Below are 27,587 nucleotides of genomic sequence, written 5' to 3' on the forward strand. Positions count from 1 at the left end.
ACACTTAAAACCATTTTTATTATGTTACTTTCTACTTATTCACTCCCTACTTTTTCCTAAACCAATTCGAGGTGTTTATAAATATATATAAATCAAAGAAGTCTTATTTTATAAGATGATGATATCAGGGCAAAAGGAAAGTAAGAGTCAGATAGAAAGATAAAGGCAAAGGGGAAATAAACACATAGAAATGCCTGCTCTTTTTATCCTTTAATAATTGTAGAGTTGCTTCACAACTGACTGAATTTTCTCAGGCCTGGAAAAAGAGGTGAGAATGATTAATCTTCTTTTAAAAATCTGTTTCTTGATTTCCTGCTGCTTTATCCTAATGCCTGCTTTAGGTCTACCCTGCTTTAGGTCTACTCTTGAAGATCTGTCTGATGGGAATCCCATCCCATGACTCTTAGCAAAACCTTTCAAAATCCAAAGATCTCTTCCGTTTTGGTCCTTCCTCAATATGATTGAACAAGTCCAACCGATGTTGATAAATTTCTTTCCCATATGGAGATGAAATCTGCTCCTTGTAACTCTACCCATGATACTGGTTTATCTCCTGAAATCACACAAAACAATTCTATCCCCACCCTTCTTTTTAAGTGACTCTTATGCCTCTGAAGCCTCGTGTTAGCTTTCTCTTGGATAAACATCCCTAGTTTTTCCAGCACATTTTTTTTTTTTTTTTTTTAAGCTCAGGCTTTCCTCATTCTGGACATATACCCTCCTGATGTTCTCTTGTTTGCCAAGATCTAGTCTTGCCTTATAATTTACTTCTCAAAACTTAGAACACATTTGAGAGTAAAAGGGGTGCCTAATAATTACAGTGAGACAAAAAGTGTAAACAGGAACCATCCCAGGGCAAACCAACGCATAAGCTTTCCTGGCCAAAATATCACTTGAATGTGCCAGAAAATAAGGCAGACAAATTCTGACCAGCAGAACTGCACATATCCTCTTACTTTCTGAGATCTGCATACTTTAATTTTTTTTTAACGTAGCTAAAGCTAAATGTTGTTGCAGGTGAGTGTTCCTTTTACATGCCTAGTCTCGTTTCCAATTTGGTAACTGCATCCCAGTTTTTCTTTGGAGAAGCATTTCTCCCTCAGTTGAGTATACCCTGATTTCCAAGGGTGGATACATGACCCAGGTCTGGCCAATCAAAGCAACATTTCCCCTTACCTTACAATGACTGTTTTAAATGGAACAGAACATTAAACATCCACCACAGTGCCTGGCACAGTAATACAATAAATGCTAGCTCCTTTCTTTTTCTTAGCTTTAATGATTGGTGCATTTATTAATGTGCTGTAGACATTTTTCTATGATTCATGCTGTACTTGTTGACAAATATTTATGAAACATTTCCCCTTTTGTCATGTTTTGAAAAAAAAGTAATGTTTACCCATTTCTAGTTTTCTGGGAGCTTCCCCATTTGGTATGACAAGATACTGACTTCTATAAAATTGCTGTGATTTTTCTGAACCTAGAGCCCTGGTTGAATTTAAAATAATTGGTTACTCTTTTACCATCTGCTTGCTTCTAATAGGCTGACATTTCCTCCTTAGACATACTTGCCTTTAATTTTTTGTTTGATTCCAAGATGCAGGGTAATATTATTTTTAACTATCCTGATATGCAGGTACAGGTTATGTGACCTTTTAAAAACAGAATTATTTCCTCTCAGTTATGGACTCCTAATTTTTGTACTTGGCTTAAACCATTTTCTTAAAGTAATATACCTGCGTATGGTATGTTAACATATGCATTATAGAAATTTAAGTTATATAAACAGGCATATAGTGAAAAAAAGTTTTCATCCTATCTAGAATGAATGCACCCTCTAAGGGTGTATGTGCGGTTCTGTTGCTCAGAATTTATCTGCTTCATTTTCTGATACATTCAAGTAGTATTTTGGCCAGGAGAGCTTATGTGTTGGTTTGCCCTGGGATGGCTCCTGTTTACACTTTCTGTCTCATTGTAATTATTAAGCCCCCTTTTACTGTCATTTTTAGATAGTCTTCACTTTTCTCTGCATTTTTAGGTAGTCACTGTACGTGTGTGTGTGTGTGTTTTACACAAATGGTGGCATATTGTACACACTAGGCCTTGCTTTTTTAACAAAATATCTGGATACTTTTAAATATAAAATATTTATCAGAGAAGCTTATTTGCAATTATAGTATATCTTCTTTTTAGACACATTTATTCAGCAAATATTATGCCCCTAATACACTATAGGCACTGTGTTTGATAGGATATGTGGTGGTGAATGAAAGACACATGGTTCTTGCCTTGATTCAATTTGATTTCTGTTGGTTATCCTTTCCCATTGGACTGGTTTGATGCTATAGATACTAAAGACTTTCTTTTTAAAAAAGAAAGAAATGACAAAATAACACTCATTCCTTGATGTAAATAAATAGTTTGTATAAAGGTACACAGGAAGGAGACAGCCTGATGCTTGAACCATAAAATGTATTTTAGTGAGACTAGAGGGTAGGGTGTACGGAGTGGGAGATAAAGTTTGAGAGTCCTTGCTTTATATATAATTCCCATTATTCTGAGCCCCTATGTGTTCTCAAGTATGGTAGGTGTACTAATGCTGTGATGCAAGAAGCTTTTAGTGGTATACAGACAAATATTTTTTGTTTAATAGCTATGAATTTATTTTTATACTTTCCCTATGATAAGTGATACTGATTTTTCAAATTCAAAGATCACATATCCTTTTGTTATAAATCTAAGTATGTAAATAATGGTATAAGTACTATGCAAATAAACACAATGATGGTTGTTATGTCAAAAGTCACAAAAGTAGTGATCGAATGACTGCATTTGGGGAACACAGTTGTAGACAATGCTGGTGCTAATGCAAAAGTTTTGGAGAGGGGTAACATAATCAGATTTGTGGTTTAGAAAGATCACTTTAATTGCCCTGTAGAGACTGGATTGGCAGTAGCGGAATATGGAAAGTTATGCTAGCCTGGTTGGCAAACAGTAGAGGCTTCAACTAGGCAGGGGCATTGTGGAATAAAACTCATTTCTAAAAACAATATAATGTGAGTTGAGAAGGGAAGAGGACCTGAGGAAAGTTCCTCAATTCCTAGTTTAGGTGGCTGGACACTTGGATGTAATCAACTGGAATATGAAATATAAGAGAAACTAATGAACTTTGAAGAAAAAAAGGAGTTAAATCTTAGATGTATTTATTAAATTCGAGGTGTCTGTGAGCACTTCAACAGAAATGTCTAGTAGGCAGTTGGATTCGTGGCGCTGGAGCTTAATGGGAGCTTTTGACTGGAGATACGCACTGGTAGTTAGAAGACACACATAGCAGTGGAAGCAATGGCTGTGGATAAGACTTCCAGGGCGTCTTGAGTACCAAGAGAAGAGAGACAGTGAAAGGGGCTTTTTCTGAATGCACCAGCACTTAAGAGTAGGTAGAAAGAAAGACAGCCATTTTATGGCTGGGAGTGGCTGGAATAGTGAAACTATGGGAAGGGAGAATTTCAACTATTAATGAACGTGAGCCACAGTGCCAGAAGGCAGAAGCAAGAACTATTTATAAGATTTGTCAGTTAGCAGGTGTCTGGGTAGTACCTTGGTATAAGATATGTGGTGTTTTTGCTAGTCAGATGGGCTAAAGAGAAGAGATTTTACCACTGAAGAGGTAAACAATTAAAAGCAGAGAAGGGAAGTCCACTTCTAAAATGACAACACAAACAACTCTAAGAACTCACTCCCCATTGAAGAACAATTTCCAGTGAGAATGATAAAAAACAAAACAAACAAAAATCAACCATTTAAAGTCTCTAGAAATTATCAGTACAGGGGCCTAACAGTAATGTTTACTGGCAGAAGAAAGAATTAGTAAACTTGAATAAATATTAATGGAGATTATGCAATCCAAAGAACAGAGAAAAAGGAAAGAATGAAGAAAACTGGTAAGCATGCCAGCACACATGTAATGGGAGTGCTAGAAGAAGAGGAGAGAAAGAACTACAAAAAGGGCTAGAAAAAATATTAGAAGAAATAATGGCTAAAAACTTCCCAAATTTCATGAGAAAATGTTCATCTCACATCCAAGAAACTCAACAAACTCTAATGGGATAAATACAAAAAGACCCCTACACAGACACATCATAGTAAAATTGCTGAAAGCCAAAGATAAAGAGAAAATCTTGAAAGTAGCAAGAGAAAACTAAATGACACATCACATACAAATAAATAAATAAATAAATAAACCAACTAAATCCAATCCACACACATCTCATAATCCAATAAGATTAGCATTTTACCAGAAACTTTTTAGCAGAAACAATGGAGGCCAGAAGACAATGGAATGACATATTTGGAGTTCTAAAAATAAAAATAAACAACACCTGTCAAACAAGAACCTTATATCCAGGAGACAGTCTTCCAAAAATGAAGATGATATACAGACTCTCAGATAAACAAAAATGAGGAATTTGTTGCTAGCATAGCAAATCCACCTTATAAGAAATACTAAAGGAAATTCTTCAGTTAAGTGACTCTAGAGTGTATTAGGTTGGTACAAAAGTAATTGCGTTTTTTTTTGTTGTTGTTGTTACTTTTAATGGCGAAAAACCACAATTACTTTTGTACCAACCTAGTAATTTGAACCCATTCACACATGCACAAATAAAGAACACTGGTAAAGATAATTTATGTAATTATAAAAGAGAATGAGAATGCACATTTGTTCCCCTTTTATTAACTAATTTATAAAGAAACTTTACAAAACAATATGTATATAATTGCATTGTGGAATCTATAACATATAGAAATATGATGTTTACTAATAAAAGCACAGAGAAGGTGATGGGAATAAAGCTATATTGGAGTAAGAAAATGACAAGTGGTGGTAATACAAATCAGTACGAATAAATGAAGAGAACCAGAAGAAGGTTACAATAATAAATACTAGGAATATGTATTTGCTTTGTGCTCTTCTCTTGGCATATTTACAAGACATACAAATATATAAAGTAATAGATATTACAATTTGATGTTGGCTTTATACCATATATGGATTAATAGGTTAATATGTATAATGATAATAGCACAAAAAAGGGAAAAGGGTGAGAGAGCTATAAAGGAGTAACGTTTATAGGTCTCACTTAAATTAATTTAGTATAAATCTTAAGTAGATTTTGGTAAGTTAAGATTTATGTGGCAAACACTAAAATAACCACAAAAGATAACTTTAAAATATAGTGAAAAAATAATGAAAGGAATTAAATATTGTGAAAAAGTCATTGAAGGAGTTAAAATGTTACTTTAGAAAATAAATGTTCATGTAATGCTGAAGAAAGCAGTAAAGGAGTAATACAGGAACAAAAGAGAAATGAGATATATAGAAAACAAAATGTGGATAAATTAAATAACCACATCAAAATGCAGGGATTTTCAGATAGGATAGAAAAAGAGACTCAACTATATGCTATCTATAGGAAACACACTATACATAAAGAAACATAGATTGAAATAAAAAAGTGAAAAAGCTATTTCATGTAAACCACAATCACAAGAAAGCTAGAGTGGCTAGACTAATATGAGACAAACAGATATTTAAAAAAATTAGTAGACAGCAAGATTTCATAATGATAAATGGGCCAATCTATCAGAAAGATGTAACAATTATAAACATACATGCACAGCAGAGCCCCAAATGCAGAAAGGAGAATCCAGCAGAACTGAAGTGAGAAGTAAACAATTTCATGATAGTTCAAGACTTAAAAACTCCACTTTTAAAAATGGATAGACTAGGCAGAATATCAACAAAGAAATGGGATAATTGAACAACACTCTACACAAACTAGACCTAACATACATCTATAGAACATTCTACCTAGCATAACAAGCAGAATACACATTCTTCTCAAGTGCACATAGAAGAATTTACAGGATACACCATATATTAGGGTATAAACCAAGATTCACAAGCCTCAATACATTTAAAAGGATTGAAATCGTACTAAGGATGTTTTAACCACAATGAAATGAAATTAATATTCACAAAAAATCTGCAACAAAATACTAATAAAACAAATCTAGCATCATATATAAAGGATTATACACTACTACTACTAGGGTTTATCCCAGGAATGCAAGGTTGGTTAACACAGAAAAAAAAAAATAGTTAAAGCCATATGCCATATCAATAGAATAAAGACAAAAGGCACATGATCATCTCAATAGATGCAGAAAAACAACTGATAAAGTCCAACGATATTTATGATAAAAATATTAAACAAACTGGAAATAGAAGAGAACCTCCTCAGCTTGAATAAAGATGTCTACAAAATGTTCACAATTATTATAGTAGTCAAAAGTGGAAGACTGAAGGGTTTACTCTAGGAAAGAAACAAGACAAGGATGTCTGATCTCACTGCTTCTGTTATAATAACTAGAACAATTAGGACGGAGAAAAGAAATAATAGGTATTCAGATTGAAAAGGAAGAATTAAAACTATCTCTATTCATGGATAACATGCTCTTTTTTTTTTCAGTAGAAATTCTAAGGAATTTACTATAAAAAACCCCAGTAGAACTAATCAATGAGTTTACCAAGGTGATAGGATACAAGATAAATACAAAATGTAGTTATATTTCTATGAACTCACATTGAACAACCTGAAAATGAAATTAAGAAAATAATTATATTTTTAAAAGTATCTAAATAATAAAATACTTAGAAATAAAGTTAACAAAATAAATGCAAAGTAGACTGTTACAACCAGAAAACATTGTTGAAAGAAATTAAAGAAGATCTAAATAAGTGGAAAGACATCTCATGTTTGTGAATCAGAAGACTTAATATTGTTAAGATGGCAAGGGGATTCAATGCCCAACAAAATGCCATTTGGCTTCTTTATAGAAATTGACTAGCTGATACTAAAATTTACACAGAAAGTTAAGGGACCCAAATAGTCAAAATAATGTTGGAAAAGACTAACAAAGTTGGAGAACTCACACTTCTCAATTTAAAGTTTACTACAAAGATATAATAAACAACACAGTGTGGTATGGACTTAAAGACAGATATATAGATCAATGGAGTAGAATAGAGAGACCAGAAATAAACCATAATATTTATATTAGTTGATGCTTTACAAGAGCATTAAAACAATTCAATGAAGAAAGAATAGTCTTTTAAATAAATGACACTCTGACAACTGGCTATCCACAGGCAAAATAATGAAGTTGGGCTCCATCATATCATATACAAAAATTAACTCAAAATGGATTGAAAATATAAACATAAGAACTAAAACTCTCAGAATAAAACAGTGACAAATCTTCATGACCTTGTACAAAACAAAGATTACTAAGATATGTCACTAAAAACATAAGCAACAAAATAAAAAATAGATTAATTGGACTTGATTGAATTTAAAAATTTTTGTGCTTCCAAGGACACCATTAAGGAAGCGATAAGACAATCCACTGAATGACAGAAAATATTTTCAAATTATGTATCTAGTATTGGATTTGTGTATAGAATATAAAAAGAACCCATACCACTTAATAATTTCAAGATGGGAGAAAAGCAGAACAAGATGGCCAAATAGAACCTTCCTGCAAGCAAACTTCCTGCAGGAACATCAAATTGAACAACTATCTACATAAATAAATACCCTATGAAGAACCAAAAATCAGCCCTCTAAAGAATTGGTACACACAAGGCTAGGCTGTGAAGAGTGAAATAAATACCTAACTTTTCTATGCCAGAAATGGGCAAATTTCCACAAACATCAAGAACTTTCAGGAGAATATGACCTCACCAAACAGACTAAATAAGGCACCAATAACGAATCCTGTAGTGACAGAGATATGTAACCTCTCAGGGAATTCAAAATTGCTATCTTGAGGAAGCTCAATGAACTTCAAGATAACGCAGAGAAGGAATTCAGAGTGGTATCAAAGAAATTTAACAAAGAGATTGAAATAATAAGAAATAAATCAAACAGATAACCTGGAGCTGAAAATCAAATTGAAAACCAGAAAAATGCAGCAGAATGTCTCAACAGCAAAACTGATCATGCAGAAGAAAGGGATTAGCGAGTTGAAAGATAGACTATTTGAAAATACACACTCAGAGGAGAAAAAACGATGAAAAAGAATGAAGTACATTTACAAAATCTAGAAAATAGCCTCAAAAGGGAAAAATCCAAGAGTCAGTGGCCATAAAGAGGATGTAGTGAGAAAAAGAAGTTGGGATAGAAAGTTTTTTTCAAAGAAATAACAACTTTCCGAACCCAGATAAAGGTATGAATATCCAGGTGCAACAAGACACCAAGCAGATCCAGCCCAAATAAAACTACTCTGAAACATAAAATAATCAAACTCTCAAAGGTTAAGGACAATGACAGGAGTCTAAAAACAGCAATTGAAAAGAAGCTAATAACATATAAAGGGGCTTTGATATACCTGGCAGCAGACTTCTCAGTGGAAACCTTACAGGCCAGGAGAAATTAAGATGACAGATTCAAAATGATGTAAGGAAAGAAAACATTTAACCAAGTATACTATATCCAGCAAAGCTCTACTTCAAACATGAAGAAGAGATAAAGACTTTCCCAGACAAAGAAAAGCTGAGGGAATTTATCTTACAAGAAATGCTTAAGAGAGTTCTTCAATCTGAAAGAAAAGGATGCTAATGTGCAACAATAAATCATCTTAAGGTATACAAGTCACTAGTAAAAGTCAGTCTGCAGACAAATTCATAAAACTGTAATGCCATAATAGTGATGTATCAACTACTGCTATCTTTAGCATGAAAACTAAAAATCTATCAAAAATAATAACCACAATTTCTTAAGAGATAGACAATATAAAAAGATATGAAAAATGAAAAGTCAGAAAATGGAGGAATAAAGTTAGTGTACATTTCTTAAGTTGTTTTTTGATTGTTTCTTTTCATTGTGTCATCAATTAAAAATAATTTGCTATAGCTAAAATGTGTTTTTAGTAAGCCTCATGGTAAGCACAAAGCAAAAATCTATTAATAGATATACTAAAAGAAAAAGAAAACATGCTAACAGTGAAAATCACTTGTCCACAAAAGAAGACAGTAGGAAAGGAAAAAAGGAAGAGAAGACATACAAAATAGCCAGAGGAAAAAAATAACAAAATGACAGTAGTAAGTCCTTACCATCAATAATAATGTTAAATGGAAATGGACTAAATTATCCAATTAAAAGATGTAGGGTGGCTAAATGAATAAAAAGACCCAAGTATATGCTCCTACAAGAAACTCACTTCATCTATAAAGACACACATAGACTGAGAGTGAAGAACTTGAAAAAGATATTCCATGCAAATGGAAACCCAAAAAAGAGAAGGAGTAGCTACACATATATCAGATAAAATATATTTCATGTCAAAACTATGAAGAAACAAAGGAAATAATGATATGATAAAGGGTTCAATTCAACAAGAGAATATAACAATTATAATTATGTATGCAACCAACATTGGAGTATCCAAACATATAAAGCTAATGTTAACAGAGCTAAAGGTGTAAATAGACTTTAATACAATAATAGTAGGGAACTTCAATGCTCCACTTTCAGTAACAGGCAGATCATGCAAATAAAAAATCACCAAAGAAACATCAGAATTAAATTATACTCTAGACCAAATGGAATTAGCTGACATTTACAAACATTTCACCCAACTGCTGCCGAATACACGTTCTTCTCATCAACACGTAGAACATTATCTAGAGGAGTCCATACTTAAGGCCACAAAACAATTTCAACAACTTCAAAGAAATAGAAACTGTATCAAGCATCTTTTCTGACCAGAAGGGAATAAAACTAGAAATTGATAAGAAGAGGAACCTTAGAAACTGTTCAAATAACTAGAAATTAACATGCTCCTGAATGACTAAAGGGTCATGAAGAAATTAAAAAAGAAATAAAAATATCTTAAAACAAGTGAAAATGGAAACACAACATACCATACCTATAGGATACTGCAAAGCAGTGCTAACAGGCAAGTTTATAGCAATAAATGCCAACGTTTATAGCAAAAAATAGCAAAAACATCAAAAAAGTAGAAAGACTTCAAATAAACAACCTAAAGATACACCTCAAGGAACTAGAAAATCAGGAACACACCAAATCCAAAATTAGTAGAAGAAAAGATTACAGATCAGAGCAGAACTAAACAAAATAGAAGCTAAAAAATGATAAAGGATCAATGAAACAAAAAGTTGCCATTTTGAAAACATACAAAATTGATAAACCACTAACTAGACTAACAAAGAAAAAAGAAGACCCAAATTAAATAAAACCAGAGACAACAAAGGAGACATTACAAAGGAGGAATTCAAAGTATCGTTAGAGACTATTATGAGCAACTATATGCCAATACATTTCAAGACCTAGAAGAGATGGATATGTTTCTAGACACATACAACTTACCAAGATTAAAACATGAAGAAACAGAAAACTTGAACATACCAGTAATGAATAAAAAGATAGAAACAGTAATAAAAATTTTCCCATCATAGAAAAGTCCAGGACCTGATGCCTTCACTGCTAGAATTCTACTAAATACTTCAAGAAGAACTAATGCCAATTCTACTGAAACTCAGAAAATCGAGGAAGAAGAAATACTTCCAAACTCATTTTTGTGAGGTGAGCATCATTCTGATACCAAAACCAGACAAAGACACAACAACAACAAAAAAGAAAACTGCAGGCCAATATCATTGATGAACATAGTTGCAAAAATCTTCAATAAAGTATCAGCAAATTGAATTCAACCACACATTAAAAAGATTATTTATTATTATCAAGTGGGGTTCATCCCAGGAATGCAAGGATGGGTCAACATACACAAATCAATAAATGTGGTACATCACATTAATAGAATCAAGGGCAAAAAACCCATATGATTTAAATCATTTCAATAAATACCATAAATCACTCAATGAAATTTAATATCTCTTCATGATAAAATCTCTCAAAAAACTAGGTACAGAAGGAACATACCTCAAAACAGTAAAGGTCACATATGACAAACTCACATCTAGCACCATACTGAATGGGGAAAAATTGAAAGCTTTTCATCTAAGATCTGGAACAAGACAAAGATGCTCACTATCATTACTCCTATTGAGCATTGTACCAGAAGTCATAGCCAGAGCAATCAAACAAAAGAAAGACAGAAAAGGCAATCACATTGGAAAGGAAAAAGTCAAATTATTCTTGTTTGCAGGTGATATAATCTAATATTTAGAAAAATCCTAAAGACTTCACCAAAAAAACTGCTAGAATTGGTAAAGGAATCTAGTAAAGTTGGAGGCTACAAAATTAACATACAGATATCAGTAGTGTTTCTGTACTAGCTAATAGTGAACTATCCAAAAAAGAAATCAAGAAAGCAATCTCATTTATTGTACAATAGCTATCAAAAATTACCCAGGAATAAACTTAACCAAAGAAATAAAAAACATCTGCAATGAAAGCTATAAAGCACTGATGAAAGAAATTGAAGAGGACACAAAAAAGAAAAAATATCCCAGGTTCATGGACTGGAAGAATTAATATTTTTTAACATACATACTACACAAAGAGATACATAGATTCAATGAAATCTTTTCCAAAATACCAATGACATATGTAAATATATATTTGTAAATCTAGAGTTTGTATTTAACTTCAGAAACCCAAATGGTCAAAGCAATCTTGAATATAAAAACAAAGCTGAGACGGGCGGATCACGAAGTCAGGAGATCGAGACCATCCTGGCTAATACGGTGAAACCCTGTCTCTACTTAAAAATACAAAAAACTAGCCAGGCGACGAGGCGAGCTCCTGTAGTCCCAGCTACTCGGGAGGCTGAGGCAGGAGAATGGCGTAAACCCGGGAGGCGGAGCTTGCAGTGAGCTGAGATCTGGCCACTGCACTCCAGCCTGGGTGGCAGAGCAAGACTCCATCTCAAAAAAAACAAAAACAAAAACAAAAAAAAAACAAAGCTGGAGGCATCACATTACCTGCCTTCAAAATATACTACAAAGCTGTAGTAACCAAAACAGCATGGTACTGGCACAGAAACAGACACATAGACCAATGCAACAGAATAGGAAACCCCAGAAATAAATCCTCACATGCCAATAACATACATTGGGGAAAGCACAGTTTCTTCAATAATAGGTGCTGTGAAAACTGATGGCCATATTCAGAAGAATGAAACTAGACCTCTATCTGTCACCACAGTCAAAAATCAAATCAAAATGAGTTAAAGACTTAAATGTAAGACCTGGAGCTAAGAAACTACTCGAAGAAAATATTGGGGAGCCACTTCAGGACATTGGTCTGAGCAAAGATTTCTTGAGTTAGACCTTAGAAGCACAGGCAACAAAAGAAAAAAATGAAAAATGGGATTATATCAAGCTAAAAAGTTTATGCACAGCTAGGGAAACAATCAACAAAGTGAAGATACAACCCACAAATAAAAAGAAAACATTTGCAAAGTGTTTATCTGACAATGGACTAGTAACCAGAATATGTAAGAAACTCAAACAACTCAATAGCAAAATGACAAATAATCCAGTTAAAAATGAGCAAAGGATCTGAACAGGTATTTCTCAAAAGAAGACATACAAATGACCATTAGGTATATGAAAAAATGCTCAACATCACTAATCATTGAAGAGATGCAAAGCAAAACCACAATGAGATATCTCCCCACAGTTAAAATGGCAATTATTCAAAAGCCAAAACAAACAAACAAACAAAACCCAACCAAACAAAAATCCAAATGCTGTTGAGGATATGGAGAAAACAAAATCCTCGGCCGGGCGCGGTGGCTCAAGCCTGTAATCCCAGCACTTTGGGAGGCCGAGACGGGCGGATCACGAGGTCAGGAGTTTGAGACCATCCTGGCTAACACGGTGAAACCCCGTCTCTACTAAAAAATACAAAAAACTAGCCGGGCGAGGTGGCGGGCGCCTGTAGTCCCAGCTACTCCGGAGGCTGAGGTAGGAGAATGGCGTAAACCCGGGAGGCGGAGCTTGCAGTGAGCTGAGATCCGGCCACTGCACTCCAGCCCGGGCGACAGAGCAAGACTCCGTCTCAAAAAAAAAAAAGAAAACGAAATGCTCATACACTACACTGTTGGTGGCAATGTAAATTAGCATAGCCGCTATGGAAAACAGTATGGAAGTTCCTAAAAAAAAAACTAAAAATAGAGCTACTCTATAAGAGCAAACAATCCCACTCATGTGTGTGCATGTGTGTGTGTGTGTGTGTATATGGAAATCAGTATATCAGAGATATTATTTGCACTCTCATGTTTATTGCAGTGCTATTCACAATAGCCAAGATATAAAATCTACCAAAGTGTCAATCAGTGAATGAATGGATAAAGCAAATGTGGTTTATATACACGATGGAAAATTTTTCAGCCATAGAAAAATGAAGCCCTGTCATTTGCAGCAGCATGGATTGAACTGGAGGACATTATGTTAAGTGAAATAAAACAGGCACAGAAAGACAAATATTGCATGTTCTCACTCACCTGGAAGCTAAAAAAATGATCTCATGGAGGTAGTGAATAGAATGATGGTTGCCGGAGGCTGGGAAGGGATGAGATAAAAAGGGGTTGGTTAATAAGCACAAGAAAACAGGCAGATAGAAGGAATAAAATTCAGTGTTCACTACAAAAGTAAGATGACTATAGTTAACAATAATTTATTGTATATTTCAAAATAGCTAGAAGATAAGGCTTGAAATATCCCCAATACAAATAAATGATAAATGTCTGTCATTTTTGTCTTTTTAATAATAGCTGTTTTAACTGGGGTGAGGTTATATCTCATTGTGGTTTTGATTTGCATTTCCTTAATGATTAATAATGTTAAGCATTTTTTCATATACCTGAAAGCCATGTGTATGCCTTCTCTTCAGAAATATCTGTTCAGATCTTCTGTCCATTTTTAAATTGGATTATTTGCTTTTTTGCTATGGAGTTGTTAGAGTTCCTTATATAGTCTGGTTATTAATCCCCCATTGGATGGATTATTTGCAAACATTTCCTTTTATTCCATAGGTTGTCTCTTCACTTTGTTGATTGTTTCCTTTGCTGTGCCGAATGATAAATGAGGTGATGGATATCCCAATTACTCAGTTTTGATAATTACACATTGTATGGTTGTATCACAATATCACATGTACCTCATAAATATATACAACTATTCTGTATCCATAAAAATAAAATAAAAACCACAGATAACTCAATTTCAAGTAGTCAAATAACCTGAATAGACATTGCTCCACAGAAGACACACAAATGGCCAACAAGCACAGGGAAACATGCTCATACCATTAACCATCAAGGTAATGTAAATCGAAACCATAGTGAAATACCATTTCTTACTCAGTAGGCTGGCTACAATAAAAAATAAATCATAGCAAGTGTTGATAGGGATGTGCAGAAATTGGGACCCTCATTCACTGCTAGTAGGAATTCTGGTGGTCTTTCTTTCAAAAATATTTTGGCAGTTCCTCAACTTTAAACATAGAATTAACCATCTGACCAACTCAGCAGTTCCACTTGTAGGTATACACTCAAGAGAACTGAAAACATATACCACACAAAAACTTCTACATGAGTGTCCATTGAGGCATTATTCATGTTAGCCAAAAAGTAGAAGTGATTCAAATATCATCAACTGATGGGTGTATAATAAAATGTTGTATATGATTCCATATAATAGAATATCTTTCAGCAGTAAAAGGGGTAAGTACTGATACAACATGATGAATCTTGAAAACATTATGCTGTCAGAGAGCCCCATCACAAAAGATCATGTATTGTATGATCCCATCTATATGAAATGTCCAGAATAGGCAAATTTGTATAGACAGAAAGTAGATGAATGGTTACCTGATTCTCAGGGGAATGTGAGGAATGAGATTATTGCAAAAGAATATGGGGTTTCTTCTGGAGGATGATAAAAATGTTCTAAAAAATGATATGGTGATGGTTGCACAAATCTGTGAAAATACCAAAAACCTCTGTGTGCTTTTGATGAGTGAGTTATATGTGTGTGAATTATATGTCAATAAAGCTGTTACAAAAGAAAAGAAATAAGAGGGCTTATAGTCAACCTCTGTAGAACACAAATTTACAACGTGTTGGTGTCTCCATCTCACGTGCTTTTATAGCAGTCCTGTAGATTGCCATTGCTAGATCAAGTTGCAAAAAATTAAAAAATTAAAAAAACCCCCCAAAAACAAAAATGCCTAAAGACTTTAAGTGATTTACTTAAGACATTGGCTAACTTGTGACAGAGCCAAGAAATGCCAGTCTCCACCCACTCAGGCCAAGCTGGTCTTCTTTCTAATATATTAGATTTTTTTTTTCTGAGGTTATCTACTCACTCCTTATTTACTTTGCCCCAATTGCCTGATTTTGAGACTTAGAAATCTGATTTTGTGGTAGGAACTGTTCGAAGCCCTTCAAGTATATTAACTAATGGAATCCTTACAAAAGCTCTGAAAAAAAAGTGCTACTTTGATCCCATTTGCAGATGAGAAAATGGAAGTATGGAGATTAATTTTCCCAGATCACATAGCTAGCAAATGGCAGACCTTGGATTTGCACCTCAAAGAGTCTGGCACCAGGCCCTATTGCTTTTAAACCAATGCCTTTAAAGAGAGATTCTCTTTCTTTAAGTCTCATATCTTAGACCTCAGTTTCCACTGTAAAACAAGATAAAGAGATCTGCCCTGTTTAGTGGTGCTGAGGTTTCATACTGGAGCTCTACCTGAGTGTGCCAGTGGCCTTGGGTTCCCCTGCACGACAGCCAAAGGTGAATGGTGGTCATTCAGTGAGTTCTCTGCCTAAGAGCTCAGCCAGGAGAAGTGTTTGCTTTGCACTAACTAACCAAATCCTTCCTCTGTCAGTCTGTCAGGTGACCAGGCTGGGGTGGGGGTGCAGCAGGCGGGAGGGAGGAGGAGTTGCAAAGTTTGTATATACTCAGAGCTTGTACGTATTCAGTCCAATGAAGCCATACCACCACATGTTATTTTACACCCTGGCTCTCTGGGTTCTGCGTCAGTGTGGCAGTCCTCAGCTAGTCCCTGGACTTGTCTTTCTGGTTAGTTGTTTAGAGAAGACTTAAAGGTGTAATAGTGCTTTACTTCTTTCAGTCTCTATTGACAACCTTGTGTGTCAAGTGTAATTAAGAGTTCTTGCCAGGACACACAGGCTTCTTTCTCCTAGTGTGTCTGTACCTGGATTTCTCAGCCTTGCATACCTAGAAAAATTCCACTTGGTTGTGGTGTACAATTTTCTAAATACATTGCTGTATTCAGTTTGGTGATATTTTGTCGGGGATTTTTGCAGCTATGTTCATTAGAACTATTGGTCTGTAGTTTTCATTTCTTGTGTCTTTGTCTAGTTTTGCTATTAGGACAATGCTGGCCTTATAGAATGAATCAAAAAGAATTTTCTCTGCTTCTATCTTCTGAAACAGATTATAGAGGATTTGTATATTTTCTCTGTTAAATGTTTGGTAGAATTCACAGATAAACCCATCTTGACCTGATGTTTTCTCTTTCAGAAGATTATTAACTGTTGACTACATTTTCTTAATAAGTATAGGATTATTCCTATACTTATTAGTCCTATAGGACTATTCAGATTATCCAACTTTTCCTGTGTGAGTTTTGACAGATTGTGTCTTTCAAGGAATTGGCCCATTTCATCTAGGGCCATAAGTGTTTTTTAAAAAACGTATTTATTGATTATCCTTTTAATGTCTATGCAAACTGTAGCGATGTCCCCTCTTTCATTTCATTTCTGATATTAGTATGTTGTCATCTCACTTTTTTCTTAGCTAGCTTGGGTAGAGGCTTATCTATTGTACTGAAGTTTTCACAGAACCAGCTTTTGGTTTCATTGATTCTCTGTATTGATTTCCCATTGTTAATTTCATTGATTCCTGCTCTCATTTTTATGATTTCATGTGTTTTCCTAACTTTGGCTTTAATTTCCTCCTCTTTGTCTGTTTTCCTAAGATGGGAGCTTAGATAATTGATTTTAGATTTCTTCTTTTCTAATATAAGCCTACAATGCTATTAATATAAATTTCCTTCTACTGCTTTGTTTGTGGCTAACAACATTTGATAAGTTGTCTTTTCATTTTCATTTAGTTTCAAATATTTTAAAGTATCTCTTGAGATTTCTTCTTAGACCTATGGATATTTATAAATGTGTTATGCAATCTCTGAGACTTGGGATTTTCTGACTGTCTTTCTGTTATTAATTTCTGGTTTAATTCCTTTGTGGTCTGAGAGCAAACATTGTATGATTTCTATTCTTTTAAATTTATTAAGGTATGTTCTATGGCCCAGAATATGATCTATTTTTGGTGAATGTCCCATGTGTGCTTGAAAAGAATGTGTGTTCTGCTGTTGTTAGGTGAAGTAGTTAACAAATGTCCTTTATATCCAGTTGATTGATGGTGGTGGTGTTGAGTTTATGTCCGTACTGATTTTCTACTTGATGAATCTGTTAAGTAGTAATATAGGGGTGTTGAAGTCTCCAACTATAATAGTGGATTCATTTATTTTTTTTCCTTGTAGTTCTGTCAGTTTTTGCCTTGTGTATTTTGATTCTCTGATGTTAGGCACATACGCATTAAAGACTGTTATGTCTTCTTGTGTTATCAACCCCTTTATATTATGATATTATATTCATGATAACTTTATTCATAACTTTTTATTCATGATAACTTATATTCATGATAACTTTTCTTGCTCTGTCATCTACTCTGTCTAAAATTAATATAGCTACTCCAAGTTCCTTTGATTAGTATGAACATGGTATATTTTTCTCCATTTGTTTAGTTTTAATCAATATGCATCTTTATATTTAAAGTGTGTTTCTTGATACTTCTGACAATCTCTATTAATTGGTACATTTAGATCGTTGATGTTTAAAGTTACTGATATCATTGTATTAATATTTCCCATGTGTGTTACCATTGTCTGTTACCATTTTTCTTTGTTCCTATTTTGCCTTCTACTCTTTTTTTTTCTGCTCTTAGTGGTTCTAATTTGATTTTTTCTCCTCTCTTAGTAATTCTTTAACTTTAAAAATTCGTTGCTCTTGACGTTGCAATATACATTTCAACTAATCCATGTCCACTTTCAAAAAACACTATAAACCTCACAAGTAGTGTGAGCACCTTATAATAAAATAGTACTAATTTCTCCCTCCCATCCCTTATATCATTGGTGTCATTAATTTCACTTATATATATACATATACAAATATATATATTTGAATACGTTGTCGCTATTTTTTTTTGAACAAACTTTTATCTGTTAGGTCAATTAAGAATAAGAAAAATAAAATTGTATTTTATCTTCATTTGTTCCTCCTCTGATGCTCATACTTTCTTTATGTAGGTAGATACGGGTTTCTGACATATACAATTTTCCTTCTCTCTTCTCTAAATGATTTCATTTACATTTCTTAAAAGGCAGCTCTACTGAAAACAAATCCACTCAATTTTTGTTTGTCTGAGAAAGTCTTTATTTCTCCTTCATTTTTGAAGGATAGTTTTGCAGGTTACAGAATTCTAGGTTGGTAGGGGTTTTTTTCCTCTCAAGTAAGATTTGTTTTCTCTGCTTTTTAAAGTAGTGTTTACTTTATCTTTGATTCTCTGCAGTTTAAAAATGATATACCCAGATGTATTTTTTCAGCATTTATTTTCTTGGTATTCTCTGAGCTTCTTGGATCTGTGATTTGTTATGACATTACTTTGGGGAAATTCTCAGTCATTGTTTTAAACATTTCTTCTACTCCTTTCTCTCTTTCTTCTCCTTCTGGTATTCCCTTTACAAGACATTCCACACTTTGTAGTTGTTCCATAGTTCTTGAATACTTTGTTGTCTTTGTTGTCTTTGTTTTTTGTGTGTTTTCTCTTTGATGATCAGTTTTGGAAGCATTGATTGAGATATTCTTGGAGATTTTCTTTTCAGCAGTTTCCAGTCTATTCATACCCATCAAAGGCTTTCTTCATTTCTGTTTCAGTGTTTTTGATCTCTAGCATTTCTCTTTGGTTGTCTTAGAATTTTCATCTCCTTGCTTACCTTGCCCATTGGTTCTTGCATGCTCTCTACTTTATCCATTAGAGCCCTTATCATATTAATCATTGTTGTTTTGTATTACCAATTCGATAATTCCTACATCCCTGCCATTTCTGAGTCTAGTTCTATCTCTTCAAACTATGTGTGATGTCTTTTTGTATGTCCTGTCGTTTTTTCTTGATACCTGGACGTGAGTTACTAGGTAAAAGGAACTACTGTAGACTTGCCTTTAATCATGTGGTGATTAGGTGTGTGTGTATTCGGGGATAGGGCTTTATTGTCCTACTATTAGGTTTCAGTCTTTTATGAGGCTATGCCTATGGACTGTGCATTGTACAAATGTTCATAAGTATTTCTCCTTCTCTTTAGGAGGAATAGGATGGATACAGTGGGCTGGAGTTGGGTATTTCTTTTCTCGCAGGTCACTTAGGCTCTGGTAAAACAATATCAGTTTAGGCTCTGGTTAAATAGTTTCTCCTGTGGGCAGACCTTGTTAAGAAGAACAGAGTACACTGGCATATTTCAAAATGATTACATTTCCCCTTCTCCTAATTGAAGCACAAGGGTATTTTTCTTTAATATTTACTGTGAGAACCTTGTCAAGTTCCTGGAGGTAAAGTTCAACCACATGTGGGGGCTCCCTTCTAACTGGGTCACCTGGAGTTATTTTTAACTCTCAGCCTTGTCCACATTGAGCTGCCAGCAATTTGTCAATTACAGTTCAGATTTTCCTCCCTGGCAGTGGTTCCTGCTGTGGTTTCTGCTCATGAGTGTCTACTGGAAGAAACTGGGACTCCCTATACTTGCCTCTCTCTTTAGTCTTGGGGGCGGCAGTGTTCCCTGTGTCCTCATCTCTCATACAGACTTAAGAAGAATTGTTGGTTTTTTAGTCTTTCAGCTTTCTACTTATTGTTTGGACAGAGTAGTGACTTTCAAACTTCCTGCATGCTGGACTGGAAACCACAAGTCCTATAGCTACAAAATAATTTTTATATTTGTAGACCTGCAAAATATTTTTATTCAAAAACTATTTCCCAATAAGATTTTTGGTAAATACTAATTTGTATCTGTATTTACCAAATAAAAGACAAAAATTATTGTCTTGGCTACACGGTCACATTCTTTAATTATTTTGTGTCTTTCTGTAATACCATCTCTGGCAGTTTTCTGAAGAATGTAATTTTTTATGTGACCTTCTTTGTAAGTAAAAATTTCTGCTGTCTTCTTCAAAGCTTCATTTTATGGCTGCAAAATTGGAAATTATTGACACCTTTAATTGATTTTCCTTTGTAAATCATATTTTTATTGAATATATTATACTATGTTCTCCAATCCTGGAGACCTAATGCCTAGATACCTAGTAAACCCACAGTAAGTTCTGCTAGAGGAAAGATAATCTCAATCTATTTTTTCTGTATTAAAATGTATATGTATAGCAGCTATAATATTTTCTCAAATCTTGTGCCTATATTAGTCTGTTTCCATGCTGTTGATAAAGACATACCTGAGACTGGGAAATTTACAGAAGAAAGAGGTTTATTGGACTTACAGTTCCACATGGCTGGGGAGGCCTCACAATCATGGCGGAAGGTGAAAGTCACGTCTCACTTGGTGGCAGACAAGAGAGCTTGTGCAGAGAAACTCCTGTTTTTAAAACTATCAGATCTCATAAGACTCACTATCATGAGAAACGGCAGGAAAGACCTGCCCCCATAATTCAATCACCTCGCACCGGATTCCTCTCACGACATGTGGGAATTGTTGGAGTTATAATTCAAGATGAGATTTGGGTGGGGACACAGCCAAAACTATCATTCTGCCGCTGTCCCCTCCCAAATCTCACGTCCTCACATTTCAAAACCAGTCATGCCTTCCCAACAGTCCCCTAAAATCTTAACTCGTTTCAGCATTAACTCAAAAGTTCACAGTCCAACGTCTTATCCGAGACAAGGAAAGTCCCTTCCACCTATGAGCCTGTAAAATAAAAAGCAAGTTAGTTACTTCCTAGATACAATGGGGGTAGGCATTAGGTAAATACAGCCATTCCAAATGGGAGAAATATGCCAAAACAAAGGGGCTACAGGCCCCATGCAAGTCTAAAACCCAGCAGGGCAATTAAAGCTCCAAAATGATCTCTTTTGATTCTATGTCTTACGTCCAGGTCACGCTGATGGAAGGCGTGGGTTTCCATGGTCTTGGGCAGCTTTGCCCCTCTGGATTTGCAGGGTGCAGCCCCCGCTCCAGGCTGCTTTCATGGGCTGGTGTTGAGTGTCTGTGGCTTTTCCAGACAGACAAATAGCACAAACTGTCAGTGGATCTACCATTCTGGGGTCTGGAGGACAGTAGCCCTCTTCTCACGGTTCCACTAGGTGGTGCCCCAGTAGGGACTCTGTGGGGGGGGCTCTGACCCCACATTCCCTTATGTACTCCCCTGGCAGAGGTTCTCTATGAGGGCCCCACCCCTGCAGCAAACTTCTGCCTGTACATTCAGGCCTGTCCATATATCTTCCAAAATCTAGGTGGAGGTTCTGAAACCTCCGTTCTTGACTTCTGTGTACCTACAGGCTCAACACCCCATGGAGGATGCCAAGGCTTGGGGCTTGCACCCTGTGAAGCCACTACCCAAGCTCTATGTTGGCCCCTTCTAGCCACAGCTGGGGCAGCTGGGATACAGGGCACCAAATCCCTAGGCTGCACACAGCACAGGGACCCTGGGCCTGGCTTATGAAACCATTTTTTCCTAGGCCTCTGGGACTGTGATGGTAGGGGCTGCTGTGAAGACCTCTAATATACCCTGGAGACATTTTGCCCATTGTCTTGGGGACTAACTTTTGGCTCCTCATTACTTCTGCAAATTTCCGCAGCTATCTTGAATTTTTCCTTAGAACATGAGATTTTCTTTTCTATTGCATTGTCAGGCTGCAAATTTTCCAAACTTTTATGCTCTGCCTCCCTTATAAAACTTGAATACCTTTATTGGTGCCCAAGCCACCTCTTGAATGCTTTGGTGCTTAGAAATTTTTTCCACCAGATACTCTAAATCATCTCTCTTGAGTTCAAAGTTCCACAGATCTCTAGGGTAGGGGCAAAATGCCACGAGTCTCTCTGCTAAAACATAACTAGAGTCACCTTTTCTCCAGTTCCCAACAAGTTGCTTATCTCCATCTGAGACCATCTCAGCCTGGATTTCCCTGTCCATATCATTATAAGGATTTTGGTCAAAGTCATTCAACAAGTCTCTAGGGAGTTCCAAACATTCTCCCATTTTTCTGTCTTCTTCTGAGACCTCCAAACTGTTCCAACTTCTGCCTCTTACCCAGTTCTGAAGTCTCTCCCACATTTTGGGGTATCTTTTCAGCAGTGCCCCATTCTACTGGTACTGATTTATTGTATCAGTTTGTTTTCAAGCTACTGATAAAGACATACCCAAGACTGGGAAATTTACAAAAGAAAGAAGTTTATTGGACTTACAGTTCCACGTGACTGGGTAGGCCTCACAATCATGGCAGAAGGTGAAAGGCACATCTTTCACCTCCTAGGTGAAAGCAAACAAGAGAAGAGAGCTTGTGCAGGGAAACTCCTGATTTTACAACCATCACACCTTGTAAGACTCACTATCACAAGAACAGTGCATGAAAGACTTGCCTCCATAATTCAATCACCTCCCACTGGGTTTCTCCCACAATACATGGGAACTGAGGGAGTTACAATTCAAGATGAGATTTGGGTGAGGACACAGCTAAACCATATCAGTGCCATTCAGCAAATATTTTACAAGACAAAACTCATATAATAAGTTGTGATTATTTTGAAATTCTTTTCAAATATAAATGCTGCAAATTTGTAGGTTTTCTCAACTGTATTTCATTTCAACGTAGAACATAAAATTATGCAATTAAAAAATAGGAGCTCCATAAAATGTCTTACAATAAGTTGACATTCCAAATACAATTAGAAAATTTCAAAGCTAAATATTGTTTACCATGAGAATTCTGATCATTTAATTGTTTAAGTTTCTCCCTTGCTTTTATAGGAAATTCATAAACCTTGTTTTTATAATTGGAGCTTTTCAAAGCGAATTGCAAAAGCTGAAGTTTTTTATACTTCATTCATTACATACTTGACTAAAATATTTCAAATGATGCTGAACAAACCAAACCTTAGGGGACTTGTTCATAAAATTTTAAATGTCCATCTAGAACACTTAAGGTTAATTTACAAAGTAGTTGTTAAAGGCTCAAGCTTTCCTAAAATTTGATTAATTGGGTGTATCAAATAGAGCAAGTATGTTCTGCCTTGCATATAAATTTCTCTTTCTTTTTTTTTTTTTTTGAGATGGAATCTCACTCTGTCACCCAGGTTGGGGTGCAGTGGCGCAATCTTGGCTCACTGCAAGCTCTGCCTCCTGGGTTCACACCATTCTCCTGCCTCAGCCTCCTGAGTAGCTAGGACTACAGGTGCCCACCACCATGCCTGGCTAATTTTTTGTATTTTTAGTAGAGATGGGGTTTCACTGTGTTAGCCAGGATGGTCTCAATCTCCTGACCTCGCGATCCACCTGCCTCAGCCTCCCAAAATGCTGGGATTACAGGCGTGAGCCACTGTGCCTGGCCACATATAAATTGCAACATCAGCTTCAAGAATAACTTTGTAATTTATTTACCTACCCAAGGCGAGTGTGTGTATATGTCTGTGTGTGTGTATATATATATTTATGTGTATCTACATATATGCATATATATATGTAGATACACATAAATATATATAGGTATATGTGTGTGTGTATATATATGTGTATGTGTGTAGAAAGCTTGACAATGTGAATGTCTATTCTGATTAGCAGATGTCACAGCTTATCTGGTTCTAAATATATACTATGTTTGTACTACAACCAATTTCTAGTACATTTCTGCCTCATACAATTCTTAATTTAGTAAGAAAACTAAATTTTTACTATGATAGTTTACTTTGCAAAAATTTATATTTCTACTATTATTTCAGAAATAATTTTATCTTCAGTACTATCCTTTTAAATTAATTAACAGTGACATTCACAATGATGTCAGATGTTTCAATTTTAGGAGAATAGTCTTCTAAAAGCTTTACTTTGATTCAATTAATTGGATGAAGAAAATAATCCTTATTGAAATTACCTTGCATGATTGTCCATTTTTAGTGTGTGACCATGTTAAGATAAAACTGGCATCATTTAACTATTATCACATTGGTTTTCTTACATATGCAGAAAAACTTGGAATAAAAAAATGAACCAAATTTTTTAAGAGTAGTGATTTAGTTTAGATGAAAATTCATGGTTTCCAGATGATATTTAAATCCACCTTTTGTAGTTCCATGTGCTGAATCATCTCTAGGTATAGTGTTCTTGCAATAACTATTACATTAAACTTGAATTAAGTGCTGATATTTCTTCAGCAGATTTGCATCTTCTGGTTTTCAAGTAGTCACTGTTATTGCAGCCCCATGGTGGATAGTAAATGTCAACATTTTGTTAAAGTTACACTTTGGTTATCAAATATTTTTTAGATTGGTAAATTCAGCGCTCAAGTTTTTATCAGATATGTGCTTTCATTTGTTAGCTCATTGTGGTTGAAAAGATCTATTGCAGAAATTAAAACTATATTATCAAATAGTAAAATAAATAAGTAATTGTAGATTTATATTGTGCAGCCAGTGAGAAAACCTCTTTATCTTAGTCTGTCTTCTGTTATGATAACAGAATACTACAGACTAGGTAATTAACAAAGGAAAGAAGTTTATTTAGCTCACAGTTCTAGAGGCTGGGAAGTCTAAAAGTGTGGTGGTGACATCTGATTGAGGCCCTTCTCGGTGCATTATAACATGACAAAGGGCATCACCTGGCAAGAAGGCAAGAACAAGACAGACAGAAAGAGCTTACTCTTGTAACAAAGTCACCCCTACAATAACAAACCAACTCTGTGATAGTGCCATTATTTCATCATAAAGGCAGAGCCCTCACTAATGCATTCATGAGAGCAGAGGAATTAAGTTTCCAACACGTGGATTTTGAGGGGACGTATTCAAACCATAGCACTCTGTCACAAGAACATGTAGACTAATCTACTTGTAGAACTGCTGAGTCCCTGTTTTATGCATGCTTTCATGCACACTGACCTATCACTTATGTTTCCCACAGGTCTTAGTTTTGGCTACCTGCATCTTTGTGTGTCTTGCAGGCCATTTTGGCATTGCACAGCACAGCTGTCTGACTGTAGAAGTAGCTTCCAGTAGTTTTCCTAGAATTAGCTCTCACCAGAAAGCATTAGCCATCTCCTGTATCTAGGACTTTAAACAAACAAATAAACAAAAACTAACAAGTATCCTCCATGCTGTCCTTGAGAAAGAGGCACTAGTTATATTTCATCTGGAAAGGGTTGGGGAAAGAGATAAATTATATAAAAAGTATCCATGTGTTACAGTGAAAACTGTTTATCACCATGCATCTTACACATTACTAGACAAAACCATGACAGAACCATGAAGTACCAAGTGGAGGTCTCACTAACCCATCCCAACTTAGCATAATTCAACTAAAAATGACAATGCTTTATTAAAGATAAACAATCCAGGACAATCAGATGGGTTGCTGCTGAGACCATAGGCACAACCCAGAATTGTTGTGTGCAAGCCAGGAAGGTTCTGGATAAACTGGGATGGATGATCATCCCACTATTAGTTAAGTGAAGATAGTCAAAGAGGCAGTTATATAAATGAGTGTGGAATCCCTGGGAGGTGCCTGTTCCAGATCTACAAATTTGGGAGTCATCAGTAAGTTGATCATATTTAAAGTCATAAGATTGGATGGGGCCACTAAGGGAAGTGAGTGTCATTAGGAAAGAAGAGGGGTTGAAGATCTATGCCCTGGGCATTCCACCACTGGGAGGGTAAAGAACATGAGGAACCAGCAACAGAGACTGAAAGCTGGAACTCCAATTGTGAAGTTTCCATTTATTAGGTTGCAAACAGTGCTCAGACTTCAGAGAACTAGAATATTCACTGAGTGCTCGTTATCTGCTGGGAGCTTTCACATTTTTGTGGAATTTCTGAAGAAGAGGTTGAAATTAAGTAACCTTGGGCCTGAGGAGGGAACACAAACTTCTGATGCAGGTCAATATAAGATCAGAGAGAAGAGTATGTGTGTGCCAGATAGAAGAAGGCAGGTGTCTTCTAAAGAAATTTTTTAGAATAATTTTTGTAATTGTGTGAGACAAGGAAATTACCTCTTTGGACCAGATATGATGCATGGGCCATACATTTGTGACACCTGCTGTCTATAATGTCTTCAAAAGATATATTATTCTTAGGTTTTCAGGCAGGGTAAAGGAATCCCAGGGTCACGTAACTATTAAGTGACAGATCCTGGCATGGAAACTTAAGTCTGCTGACTGAGAGCTGGTGTTCTTTTTATTGCATCAGACTGCTTTCATGGAATTTCTGAAACCAAATCATGCTGGCAGTTGACTGCTGAATCTAACCATCATGCTGGCTCTGTCTTGTATGACTGTTGCAGTGAACAGATAAAGTGGAGAAAATTATGTTTTGTTTGTTCCAGAATATTCTCATGAGTACTTTTATAGTTCCACCCCAACCCATTCAAGCTGTAAATGGAAAATGAGGAAGCTTTGTGTATTTGTCACCAGAAGTCCCTTGTCTTTGAAGTCTGAAGGAAATGTAGGGAACCCAATGATGGGGTTTGGCTGTGTCCCCACCCAAATCTCATCTTGAATTGTAGCTCTCATAATTCTCATGTGTTGTGGGAGGGACCTGGTGGGAGATAATTGAATCGTGGGGGCAGTTTCCCCCATACTGTTCTCATGGTAGTGAATACATCTCACAACAGCTGATGGTTTTATAAGGGGAAATCCCTTTTGCTTGGTTCTCATTCTCTCTTGTCTGCTGCCATGTAAGGCGTGCCTTTTACCTTCTGCCATGATTGTGAGGCCTCCCCAGCCACTTGGAACTGTGAGTCTATTAAACCTCTTTTTCTTTATAAATTACCCAGTCTTGAGCATGTCTTCATCAGCAGCATGAAAATGGACTAATTCACCCAAACACAGATAGAAGAAGGGTCACAGAGCATCCAGGTATTCTAAAGGCCTTAAAATGTATTTATGGCCCTGTAACCTGACTTGGGAATTGAATGGCTCCAGAATGCTGCCCATTGTTCCTGGACTCCACTGCCTTTGCATTTTATTCCTCTCTGCTTTACCTCTGGATTCAGGCTGCCTGCTTGTACTGGGTGGCATGAGTGTTCTCCCGTGGCTGTGCTTCTTGTTTTTCTAACTAACCCACAACAGGTGATGGGAAGGTTAGCTCTGACTCAGCAGGCTGGTAGATGAGGCTAGATGTTGGTACCTACTTTCTGTGGGATCCTGGGGCAAGCCACACACAATTTCTGGGCCTCCTTTT

The sequence above is a fragment of the Trachypithecus francoisi genome, unplaced genomic scaffold (genome assembly GCF_009764315.1).
Source record: "Trachypithecus francoisi isolate TF-2019V2 unplaced genomic scaffold, Tfra_2.0 Lachesis_group16, whole genome shotgun sequence".
In the NCBI taxonomy this organism is placed as follows: domain Eukaryota; kingdom Metazoa; phylum Chordata; class Mammalia; order Primates; family Cercopithecidae; genus Trachypithecus; species Trachypithecus francoisi.